At 41.4% G+C, this 12940-nt stretch overlaps 1 protein-coding gene across 2 annotated transcripts in view; it reads left to right on the top strand.

Annotated features, from left to right (window-relative positions):
- The window catches only part of LUZP1 (leucine zipper protein 1), a 107793-nt gene that overhangs the window by 58390 nt on the left and 36463 nt on the right, over nucleotides 1-12940 (top strand). The window contains exon 2 of one of the 2 annotated variants that reach the window (XM_049878227.1): nucleotides 10426-10532. The exons of the other annotated variant lie outside the window; for it this stretch is intronic. The gene's annotated coding sequence lies outside the window, so the exon portion shown is untranslated. The remainder of the gene's footprint in view (nucleotides 1-10425; nucleotides 10533-12940) is intronic. 2 annotated transcript variants of the gene reach the window in all.

Genomic DNA, 12940 nt, shown 5'->3' with positions numbered 1-12940 from the left:
TATTCATAGCTTCTTCAAGGGAGATGGAGACAACACAGATAAGGATGTCATATACGTTGTTATTAGAAAGGATCTTAGATATCATTGTCTGTCCTTTTCGCTTGATCAATGAAACCGAGGCCCAGATTGTCTAAAAGACTCATCCAAGGTCAGACAATGTGTTAGTGGCATAACTAGGGCTGCCTCCTAGGCTTCCTGACTCCCAGTTTAAGGCGCCTTACACTGAGATGGCACATGTACTTTTTCTCAGTTTCCCAGTTTAGTCAGTAAAGATCATTTGCTCGGGATTCTCTTCCCTTGTTATGAGGAGAATATGAGGAAGAGGGGGATGAGAAGAAGGCAGGGCTTATAGAAATTGACGTGGCCTCTGGAGCTTATGTTTTTGTCTTCACTTTTACCTAGAGTGTCGCGGACTCCAACAGGAACTGACTGGAGTGTAGGAAGCTGGTCAGTGGTAGCATTTAGGTTAGCTGCTCTCACAACTTAGCTATTAGAAAGCTGCTGGTACACTCTTCAGTCTCAGATCTACTGATTGTTCCCACCCCATCCCGCCATTAGCCCGTCTACCAGGTTGGCTTTTTGTGAAAAGACTGCCTTGGGCAGAAAGACCATTAAAGTCCTTACTCATTCTTGCTCAGTGATTGGGGGAAAAATGACTGTCTTATTGCTTCTTAATACAGTGGGGCACTAGATATGACTCCTGGGTCTTTGGATATTCTGGTTATCTCAGATTTTGCTTACATCTGGAAAACCTGAAGAGGTTAGTTAGTAGATGAGTGGCCTGGTCAACAAAATTGCAGGTAATGGTTTCTCTAACACTGTGATCCCATGTCATCCTGTTTCTCTCTGATACTGGTTTCCCTGAAAACAGAAAGTAATCAGTGTGCACTTGGGTGAAGGGCCTGAGGGGGTAGTTTATCTAGAGATTGCAGATGGCCCAGAGTTATTTCAGTGGAGATAATTTTTATTGATTGATCCTCAAGTTTCGTTGACTGTTCCCTCTGTCGTCTCCATTCTGTTCTTTGGCTCATTCAGTGAAATTTTATTTCAGGTATTGTATTGCTCTTCTAAAATTGCCATTTGATTCTTTTTTTTTTTCTGTTTCTTTGCTGACGTTTACTATTTTTTCATTCATTGTAAGCATATTGTGCTTTATCTTACTGAGCTTAATTATAAGCCCTTGTCTGGTAATTCCAACATCTGGATCATCTTGGAGTTGCCACTGGCCGATTGTCTTCTTCCCGTGCAAATTAAAATTAAGTTCTTTGTATAATTTGGGATAGTATCCTGAACACTGTCAGTGTTATATTGTGGAGACTCTGGATTCTGTTGATGTTCATGTTTTGTTGTTGTTGTTAGGTGCCGTCGAGTTAGTTCCGACTCATAGCAACCCTGTGTACAACAGAACGAAAAACTGCCCAGTCTTGCCATCCTCACACTTGTTGTTATGCTTCAGCTCGTTATTGCAGCCACTGTGTCAATCCATGCTCTTGAGGGTTTTCCTGTTTTTCGCTGACCCTCTGCTTTACCAAGCAGATGTCCTTCTCCAGGGACTGATCCCTCCTGATAGATAACATGTCCAAAGTATGTGAGACGTAGTCTCGCCATCCTTGCTTCCAAGGAGCATTCTGTTTGTACTTCTTGCAAGACAGATTTGTTCCTTCTTTTGGCAGTCCATGGTATATTCAGTATTCTTTGCTAGCACCGTAATTCAAAGGCATCAATTCTTCTTCTTGTCTTCCTTATTCATCGTCCAACTTTTGCATGCATATGAGGCGATTGAAAATACCATGGCTTTGGTCAGGTGCACCTTAGTCGTCAAAGTGACATCTCTGCATTTCAACACTTTAAAGAGGTCCTTTGCAGCACATTTGCCCAATGGCAGTGCATCTTTTGATTTCTTGACTGCTACTTGCATCCGTGTTGATCATGGATCCAAGTAAATGAAATCCTTGACAACTTTAATCTTTTCTCCTCTTATCATGATATTGCTCATTGGTCCAGTTGTGAGGATTTTTTTTTGTGTGTGTGTTGAGGTTTAATCCATACTGAAGGCTGTGGTCTCTGATCTTCATCAGTACGTGCTTCAAGTCCTCTTCACTTTCAGCAAGCAAAGTTGTATCATCTGTATAACGCAGGTTGTTAATGAGTCTTCCTCCAATCTTGATGCCTGTTCTTCTTCATATAGTCCAGCTTCTCGGATTATTTGCCCAGCATACAGATTGAATTGGTATGGTGAAAGGATACAACCCTGACGCACACCTTTCCTGACTTTAAACCATGCAGTATCCCCTTGTTCTGTTCAAACAACTGTCGATGTATGTACAGGCTCCTCATGAGCACAATTAAGTGTTCTGGAATTCCCATTCTTCGCAGTGTTATCCATAGTTTGTTATGATCCACACAGTCGAATGTCTTTGCATGGTCAGTAAAACACAGGTAAACATCTTTCTGGTATTCTCTGCTTTCAGCCAGAATCCGTCTGACATCAGCAATGATATCCCTGGTTCTACTTCTACTTCTGAATCTGGCTTGAATTTCTGGCAGTTCCCTGTTGATATGCTGGTACAGCCACTTTTGAATGATCTTCAGCAAAATTTTACTTGTGGGGTGATATTAATGATATTGTTTGATAATTTCCGCATTTGGTTGGATCACCTTTCTTGGGATAAATATGGCATAAATATGGATCTCTTCCAGTTGGTTGGCCAGGTAGCTGTCTTCCAAATTTGTTGGCATAGATGAGCGAGCACTTCCAGTGGTGCATCCGTTTGTTGAAACATCTCAGTTGATATTCTGTCAATTCCTAGAACTGTGTTTTTCGCCAATGCCTTCAGTGCAGCTTAGACTTCTTCCTTCCTCCGTTACCATCAGTTCCTGATCATATGCTACCTCCCGAAATGGTTGAACATCGACCAATTCTTTTTGGTACAGTGACTCTGTGTGTTCCTTCCATCTTCTTTTGATGCTTCCTGTGTCATTTACTGTTTTCCTCGTAGAATCCTTCTCTACTGCAATTCAAGGATTGAATTTTTTCTTCAGTTCTCTCAGCTTCAGAAGTGCCAAGCATGTTTTTCCCTTTCGGTTTTCTATCTCCAGGTCTTTGCACATGTCATTATAATACTTTACTTTGTCTTCTCGAGCCACCGTTTGAAATCTGCTGTTCGGTTCTTTCATCATTTCTTTCTTTTGCTTTAGCTACTCAGCGTTCAAGAGCAAGTTTCAGAGTCTCTTCCGGCATCCATTTTGATCTTTTCTTTCTTTCCTGTCTTTTTAATGACCGCTTGCTTTCTTCATGTATGATGTCCTTCCACACCTCGTCTGGTATTCGGTCAATGGCGTTCAATGCATCAAATCTATTCTTGAGATGGACTCTAGATTCAGGTGGGATATACTCAAGGTCGAGGTTTGGCTCTCATGGACTTATTCTAATTTTCTTCAATTTCAACTTGAACTTGCATATGAGCAATTGATGGTCTCTGTTCAGCAGTCGGCTCCTGGCCTTTTTCTGACTGATGATATTGAGCTTTTCCATTGTCTCTTGCCACAGATATAGTCAGTTTGATTTCTGTGTACTCCATCTGGTGAGGTCTACGTGTATAGTCGCCTTTTATGTTGGTGGAAAAAGGTATTTGCAATGAAGAAGTCGTTGGTGTGGCAGAATTCTGACACACAATCTCCGACATTGTTTCTTTGTTTTTAGATGGTTTTTTTAAAAATAATTTTTATTGTGCTTTAAGTGAAAGTTTACAAATCAAGTCAGTCTCTCACACAAAAACCCATATATACCTTGCTACACACTCCCAGTTACTCTCCCCCTAATGAGACAGCCCGCTCTCTCCCTCCACTCTGTCTTTTCGTGTCCATTCCACCAGCTTCTAACCCCCTCCACCCTTTCATCACCCCTCCAGGCAGGAGATGCCAACATAGTCTCAAGTGTCCACCTGATCCAAGAAGCTCACTCCTCACCAGCATACCTCTCCAACCCATTGTCCCGTCCAATCCATGGTCGACATTGTTTCTATCACCAAAGCCATATTTTCCAACAATCCTTGTTTGTTTCCAGCTTTCACATTCCAATCACCAGTAATTATCAGTGCATCCTGATTGCATGTTCGATCAATTTCAGGCTGCAGAACTTGGTAAAAATCTTCAATTTCTTCATCTTTGGCCTTAATGACTGGTGAGTAAATTTGAATAGTAGTTGTATTAACTGGTCTTTCTTGTAGGTGTATGGATATTATCCTGTCACTGAAAGCGCCACGTTTCAGGATAGATCTTGAAATGTTCTCTTTGATGATGAACGCAACACCATTTGTCTTCCAAGTTGTCATTCCTGGCGTAGTAGTCCATATGATTGTCCAATTCAGAATGGCCAATGCCAGTCCATTTCAGCTTATTAATGCTGAAATAATTATACTGTATTATAATTATATATAATATATCTCAGCAGGCAGTAAACTCAGTTAGACTCAAACTGCAAACTTTGTCTCACCTGCAGTGGGTGGCAGTTTAAATCTCAGTTCAGTTCTTTTGTCATTAGCTGAGGCCTTTGGATTCTGTCCTTTACATGCATGGTTCAGGGGTTAGCTAGAGCCTTGGGGAGAGTTTACACGTAGAACTAGGGACATTCCTCCTCTGACTCTCTTCTCTCTTAGTTACCATAATCTGTGGCTGCTCTGAGCTCTGTTTTCTGGTTTCTCAGGACAGAAAGCATAGATTTTATTTTTTATTCAACTTGGGCTAAACCGCCCTCAGGTCACAGCGCCAAAAATGGGGAATTCACCCCATGCCAGTCCCTTCTTCCACTTTTCAACTTCTCCCCCAAATCCCCCAACCTTGTTCTGTTCAGGTGTTTTTTGTATTTTATCCAGTTATTGTTATCTGTGGGAGGGTCATACTGGAAGCAGAGTTATCCCAGTACCAAGCGTTTTGGGAACAAAAGCCACATCTACAGAAGAGAGGTTTTATCCTCAGCAATCAAATGAGGAAATACTGATGCATTTCCTCAATACAGTTTGTTGTTTTCTTCTCAGGGTGGATTTGACCATGTTTCCATTAACTTCTTTGTAGCCTTGAGCAACTCCCATATCTCTGGGATCCACTTTCTCCTCTGGAAAATGAGGAAGTTGGACTCTTGATGATCTGTATGGGACCTTTCATTTCTGTTTCTAGATGGATAGACACACACACGCCACCACCAAATAACAACAACAACAAGCACCGGAAGAGAGGCCTGAGGAAGTGATGTGACCATGAGAGTGGACAGCTCTCTGAATGGATAGCACAGAAGAGTTTGAAAGCGCTTACAGCCATCCTCATGTTTCTAGGGGACTAGTAACCAGCTTCAGTGTTGTTGAGTCTAGCTTATGGTGACCCTGTGTGTGTCAGAGTAGAACTATGCTCCATAGGATTTTCAATGGCTGATTTTTTTAGACACAGATCACTAGGCTTTTCTTCCAGGCATCTTTGGGTGGACTTGACCCTTCAACCTTTTGGCTACCAGCCGAGCACATTAACATTTGCACTACTCGGGGGCTCCCTTTCTAGAGACAGAGGGCCAGTACTCTGAGGATGCAAAAGTAAACGGCACTAATAAGCAAATAAATCACTTGGCTGCTTGCTTCTACCTCTTAGAAATAAGGAGGGAATGTAGGCGGTTGAAAACAAACCAGGATCATCTGGAGTTCCTGTTTGTTTGGTTTTGGCAGTGTGTTCCATCCTGTTTTGAAGAGAAAAGCCCCCTGGGCCTTAGTAACATGTCAGCACGTTTGACAGTAGGTGGTGACTGCTGGAGCAGTACTTTTCAGCTTAGTGGAGATGGACTGGATTTATGTGATCATTTCTTGAAGTTCAGAATAGTGGCTGCTCCAGAATTTTTATGTAGGAAAGGTCTAGGCTATGCAGAAGAAGGTGTGTGTGTGTGTGCTGGGAGGGTGGGTAGAGAGGGGGGAAGAGACAGGTAGTGGGTGGAGGCAGGAAAGAGGGTCAACTATTGCCTGTTATTCTGCCTCTTAATTCTAGCCTTCTAGCTCTCTAGGAAGCTAGAGGCACAAGGATGGATTTTTTATATATGTGTATATACCATATGTGTGTGTGTATGTGTGTTTTGGGGTTGTTGGTGGAAGTGTGGAAATCGGATTCAAAGGGACCAGTAGCTTCAGAAGGACTCACAAGGTGGTGTTCAGGGATGTGGATGGGCAGTTTGTGAGGAAATGAGAATAATCTGAGTTGTTGTTGTTAGATGCTGTCGAGTCAGTTGCAACTAATAGCGAAGCTATGTACAAAAGAATGAAGTGCTGCCTGGTCCTGTACCATCCTCACAATCGTTGTTATGTTTGAGCCCGTTGTTGCAGCACTGTGTCAATCCGTGTCATCGAGTGTCTTCCTTTTTTTCGCTGATCCTCTACTTTACCAAGCATGATGTCCTTCTCTGGTCCCTCCTGATAACGTGTCCACAGTTCGTGAGAGGAAGTCTCTCCATCCTGTCTTCTAAGGAGCGTTCTGGCTCTACTTCTTCCAAGACAGACTTGTTCGTTCCTTTGGCAGTCCATGGTATATTCAGTATTCTTCGCCAACACCATAATTCAAAGGCATCAATTCTTCTTCAGTCTTTCTTACTCATTATCCAGCTTTCACATGCATATGAAGTGATTGAAAATACCGTGCATTGGGTAAGGGGCACCTTAGTCTTCAAAGTGACATTTTTGCTTTTTAACACCCTGAAGAGGTGTTAAATATGTCGTTTGATTCTTGATTGCTACTTCCATGGGCATTGATTGTGGATCCAAGTAAAATGAAACCCTTGACATCTTCAGTCTTTTCTCTGTTTATCATAATGTTGTTTATTCGTCCATTTGTGAAGAGTTTCATTTTCTTTATGTTAAGGTGTAATCCATACTGAAGGCTGTCATCTTTGATCGTCATCAATAAGTGCTTCAAGTCCTCTTCACTTTCAGCAAGCAAGGTTGTGTCATCTGCATATCACAGATTGTTAATGTGTCTTCCTCTAATCCCGCTGCCACGTTCTTCATCATATAATCCAGCTTCTTGGGTTATTTGTTTATCATACAGATTGAATAAGTATGGTGAAAGGATACAACCCTGACACACATCTTTCCTGATTTTAAACCACACAGTATCCCCTTGTTCTGTTCGAATGACTGCCCCTTGGTCTGTTACAGGTTTCACGTGAGCCACAATTAAGTGTTCTGGAATTTCCATTCTTTACAGTGCTACCCGTAATTTGTCATAATCCACACAGTCGAATGCCTTTGCATAGTCAACAAAACACAGGTAAACATCTTTCTGGTATTCTCAGCTTCTAGCCAAGAGCCACCTGACATCAGCAATGATATCCTCTTCTGAATCCTGCTTGAATTTCTGGCAGTTCCCTGTTGATGTTCTGCTGCACCCATTTTTGAATTATCTTCAACAGAAGTTTACTTGCATTTGATATTAATGATTATTTTCAATAATTTTTATGTTGTGTTAGATCACCTTTCTTTGGAGTGGGCACAAATGTCTCTTGTAGTAGGTTGGCCAACGTAACTGTCTTCCAAATTTCTTGGCACAGACAAGTGATCACTTTCACTGTCGCATCCATTTGTTGAAACATCTCAACTGGTGTTCTGTCAATTCCTGGAGCCTTGTTTTTCACCAATGCCTTCAACGCAGGTTGGACTTCTTCCTTCAGTACCATTGGTTCTTCTTAATCATATGCTACCTTCTGCAGTGGTTGAACGTCTTTTTGGTACAATAACTGTGTATTCTTTCCATCTTCCTGTGTTGTCTGGTATTTGGTCCATAGAATGCTTCAGTATGGCAACTTGAGACTTGAATATTTTCTTCAGTTCTTTCAGCTTAAGAAATGCTGAGTGCGTTCTTCCCTCTTGGTTTTCTAACTCCAGGTCTTTGCTTATTTCATTATAATATTTTATTCTGTCTTCTCGAACTACCCTTTGAAATCTTCTGTTCAGCTCTTTTACTTCCTCATTTCCTCCCTTCACTTTAGCTACTCTACATTCAAGAGGAAGTTTCAGGGTCTCTTTTGACATCCATTTTGGCCTTTTCTTTCTTTTTAATGACCTTTTGCTTTCTTCATGTATGATGTATGATGTCCTTGCACAGGTCGTCTGGTCTTCTGTCATTAATAGTCAGTGCATCAGGTCTGTTCTTGAGACAGTCTCTAAATACAGGTGGGATGTACTTAGGGCTTACATGGACTTCTTTTAATTTTCTTCAGCTTCAACTTGGACTTGCAGACGAGCAGTTGATGTTCTGTTTCACAGTTAGCCCCTGGTCTTGCTCTGATTGATAATACTGAGCTCCTTCATTGTCTCTTTCCACAGATGTAGTCGATTTGATTCCTGTATATTCCGTCTGGTGAGGTCCATGTGTATAGTCACCATTTATGTTGTTGAAACAAAGCATTTCCAATGAAGATGTCTCTAGTCTTGGAGAATTCTGTCGTATGATCTCCGGAATCGTTTGTATCACCAAGGCCATATTTTCTAGCTACTGACTGATCTTCCTTTGTTTCCAACTTTTGCATTCCAATCACCAGTAATTATCAGTGCATCTTGATTGTATGTTTGATCAATTTCAGACTGCAGAAATTGGTAGAGTTTCTTCATCTTTGGGCTTAGTGATTGGTGTGTAAGCTTACATATGGTTGTATTAACTGGTCTTCCTTGTAGACATACGGGTATTATCCTATCACTGAAAGCATCGTATTTCAGAATAGATCTTGAAATGTTCTTTTTGACAATGAATGTGACGCTGTTCCTCTTCATTTTGTCATTCCTGGCATAGCAGACCATATGATTGTCTGATTCAAAATCACCAATACCAGTGTGTGTCAGCTCAGTCGTGCCTAGGATATTGATCTTTATGCATTCCATTTCTTTTTTGATAATTCCAGTTTTCCTAGATTTGTACTTTGTACAGTCCGCGTTCTGATTATTAATGGATGTTTGCAGCTGTTTCTTTTTATTTTGAGTCGTGCCTCATCAGCAAATGAAGGTCCCAAAAGCTTTACTTCATCTACTAAGGTGGACTCTACTTTGAGGAGGCAGCTCTTCCCCAGTCGTATTTTGAGTGCCTTCCAACCTGAGGGGCTCATCTTCTGGGACTATATCAGACAGTGTTCTGCTGCTATGTATAAGGTTTTCTCTTGGCCAATTTTTTTTTTTTTAGTAAATTCCTAGTCCTTTTTCCTGGTCTCTCTCAGTCTAGAAGCTCCACTGAAACTTGTCCACCATGAGTGACCCTTCTGGTATTTGAAATACCAGTGGCATAGCTGCCAGCATCACAGAAACACGCACGTCACTACAGTACAACAAACTAACAGACGAGTGGCAGCAAACGAGCTTAGGTAACGGCTATCATAAGGAGCCTGAAAGAGCTTGGCTGCTCACTGAAAGGTCAGTGGTTTAATAATTTGAGTATAAGATTATATATAAAAGCTTTAGGTTTACCGTAGCTTAGAAGCCACCTTTCCATTTTTATTTACGACAAGGATTTACAGGAAGTTTGACTCAGATCTTCCACCTTCAATAACCCTTCTTGAGGGCCTTTCTTAACTTTAAATGTAAGGTCCAATGGGTTAGTAGGTTCTTCTGTTCTCTTGTAGAAAGGGTACTTATCAAAAAACCAGGAGGGTAAATTTGGAGACAGAAAGCTCTATTTTTCGTTCTAATTGATATTGGGTAGTTCAGGGACCTTTTGAGATCCAGCTCTAGAAGGCAACCAAATGATTCACCATGGATTACGGGGCTTTTGTAGTGAGACAGCCTAGGGTTTAAATCCTGACTGAAGCTGTAAGACCTTGGCTAAGTCACTTTACTTCTTGAAATTTAGACTCTTTATCTGTAAGATGGGGGTAACATCATGTTATTGTTTTATATAAAACATAAAACGTAGTGCCTGGGGTGTGGTAGATACTCCACCAATTTTTATTTTTTCCTTACCCATCTTCCAAGAGCATTTTGTTTTTAGTAGAATCCTGGCTTTACCCCTAACTAATTGTGTGACTCACGTTTTCCGAGCTTGAGTTTCCTTCCTTAAAACAAGAGCATTTAACTAGTCGATTTCCGAGATGCTTCTCAGCTGTAAGATGTCACATAGATTTTTAGACCGTTGGGGAATACTGTGTATGGCTGTCCATTTAAAGAAAGGCAATGTATTCTACCTTGCGACCATATCATCTGATAGAGAATGGGAAGTCTCTTGGGAACTAAAGTCTTTCTTCTCCTCCCTGAGAAAGACCTAGCCAACTTCCTTCAGAATCTGGATCTGGACTCAGATTCTCCCTTCCCTTCTTTCTGACACTGCATTGTATGTGAAAGTCTTTGGGACAGATCTTTAGGTGCGCACAGTCTTGGTGTGATTCATGCTTTTGCTATCTCTTCCTATTCTATCTAGGTCAAGAGGCAGCTGCCATTGAAAAGATAGTGGCTGACTGATTCCAAGATAGCAGGCATCAAGGGAGCAGCCCGAAGTATTGACGGAAAGCTTAAGTTACCTAAATGGTAAGTGTGTTGCACAGTGAAACCTGTGCACACTGATAGAACTGGGTGGTTTCTGAAGCCTCTCCAGTGCTTCTACCGCTTAAAGGGAAGGGAGGAAAATCAATATTTGTTGATGGCCTATTATGAGCTAAATGCTATGCCAAATACATGTTTTTGTTGTTTAATCAACTAACCAACCCAACGAGGGTAAAATCCCTTGCATGAATCCTTAAGAAGTAGGCTTAGCTATCATTTATTAAATACTTACTATATGCCAGGCACAGTCCTGTCTGACTTACATTCTCTCTCTTAATGCTTACACCAACCCTGTGAGGTAAGTGCTGTTATTACCACAAGGGAATGGGCTTAGAGAAGTTAAATAACTTCTCCAAATTCACACAGGTAGTAAATGGTAGAAGTAGATTCTAATACCATGAATTAACCTTTAAAAAGCAAAGTAAAATAAATAAAAAAAGCTTTGACAATTAGCTCTTTTTCCCTAGCCGTCCCTGGATTTTGTTTGGCATTATTTTATTGGTTGTTGTTGCCCGTGACAGTGGAGAGCACTAATGAAATAGAAGAAACAGAAGTGAGACCTCAAATAGCAAGTAGCTAAGGGACCTAGAGGGTTTAGTCACCAGTGGGTAATAGGGAAGGGCTTTCTGGGAAAGTAGAGCAACTCAGAGATTGAGGCATTTGGCAGCCACTCTGGGAAAGGGGTCCTAGTCATAGGAGAGACTGGACATAGGAAGGGAATCCTAGCAAGACTTCTTGCCGATCTGCTTCCCTGTCCCCTCTTTAGGAAATAGACATAGTTAGGGATAGTACGGAACTCTTCTTGAAGGAGTGAGAAACTTCAAGGCAAATTCTTACCCTGTTGTTAATTGGTTCAGGATTCTTGTTCTGTTCCTTTCCCTAGAGTATTTTTCCTACTTCAGGAAATTAGATTATGAAGTTAACTTCTCGTTGAGTAGAGTGGCAGCTAAAGCAAAAAACCAAACCCATTTCCATCAAGTTGATTCTAACTCATAGCAACCCTACAGGACAGAGTAGAACTGCCCCATAGGGTTTCCAAGGAGTGCCTGGTGGATTCAAACTGCCAACCTTTTGGTTGGCAGCTGTAGCTTTTAACCACTATGCCACCAGGAGTGGAAGCCAGTATTAATTTACTCGTTGATCTTTCTGATGGTACTCTAGTCTCCTTTTATTGGCGCGCCAATGTTTTTCAGTATAGTTGGTGAAATTTGGGAGAAAATAATCATTTTTATCAACAAAACTTATTACATATACCTGTCACAGATACGGTAATTTGCTATATACTGGAGCTTATGTTCTGATGATAAAAATTAACCTCTTACTATGTGCTTAGCTCAATTCTTGATATTAAAGCAAAGTTCTTGCCTTCAAGGATTATATTCCAATAAGTAGACACAGATAAAAATAAATGAATAACTCGATATAAACAAACAACTAAATGGATAAATAACACCCAGCAGGTGATAAGTGGAGCCCTGGTGGCATAATGGTTAAGAGCTCAGCTGCTAACCAAAAGATTGGCAGTTTGAATCCTCCAGTCACTGTTTGGAAACTCTATGGGGCTGTTCTGCTCTGTCCTATAGGATCGCTGTGGGTTGGAATCAACTCGAGAGCAACAGGTTTGGTTTTTTTTTTGGTTAGGTAATAAGTGCTAAGGAGGAATAAAATAGTGTAGGGTGATAGAAAGTGATGGGACGCAGGGGTAGGGGTGTCAGGGGAGTGCTACCTTATATAAGATGATCAGGGAAGGCCTTTCTGATGAGGTGATATTTTAAGTCAAGAGCTGAAAGAAATGAGGAATTCAGCCAGGGAGATAATCTGGGAGAAAAGCATTCCTGGCAGAGGAACCAAAAACCAAACCTGTTGCTGTCCAGCCAATTCTGACTCATAGCAGTAGGCATTAGAGCCCTGAGGTATGTGTGTGACTTGTTATATCCTAGGACCCACAAGGAGGCCATTGTGGTTGGAGGGGAGGGAGTAGGGAAAGAGCAGGAGGTGATAAGGAGGGACAAGTAATGGGACTTGATCATGCAGAGCCTAGAGGCCTTTGGAGTGCATTTTCTTCTATGTGAGGTAGGAAGCCACTGGAAAGTTTTGAACAGAGTGACATGATCTGAATTACATTTCTCATTTATGTTTTAAAAGGCTTACTCTGGTTGCCATGGGAAAATAGACTGTGGAGGGTGAGGAAAGGTGAGCAATGGCGGAAGCAGGGAGACCATTTAGGAAGCTTTTGCAGTAATCAGTAGTCCAGGGAAGGGATGATCTTTGCTTGGAGTCGGGTGGTAGGGCATAGCCAGAAAGTAATAGATTCTGGACATATTTTGAAGGCAGAATAAACTCTAATTCTCCCTGTAGAGCTATTTGCTTTATCTGGAGTTACTTCTAGGTCT

Source organism: Elephas maximus, chromosome 3 (genome assembly GCF_024166365.1).
Source record: "Elephas maximus indicus isolate mEleMax1 chromosome 3, mEleMax1 primary haplotype, whole genome shotgun sequence".
NCBI classification, from domain to species: domain Eukaryota; kingdom Metazoa; phylum Chordata; class Mammalia; order Proboscidea; family Elephantidae; genus Elephas; species Elephas maximus.
The sequence above is the reverse complement of the archived record's forward strand: the minus strand, read 5'-3'. Positions and strand labels throughout refer to the sequence as shown.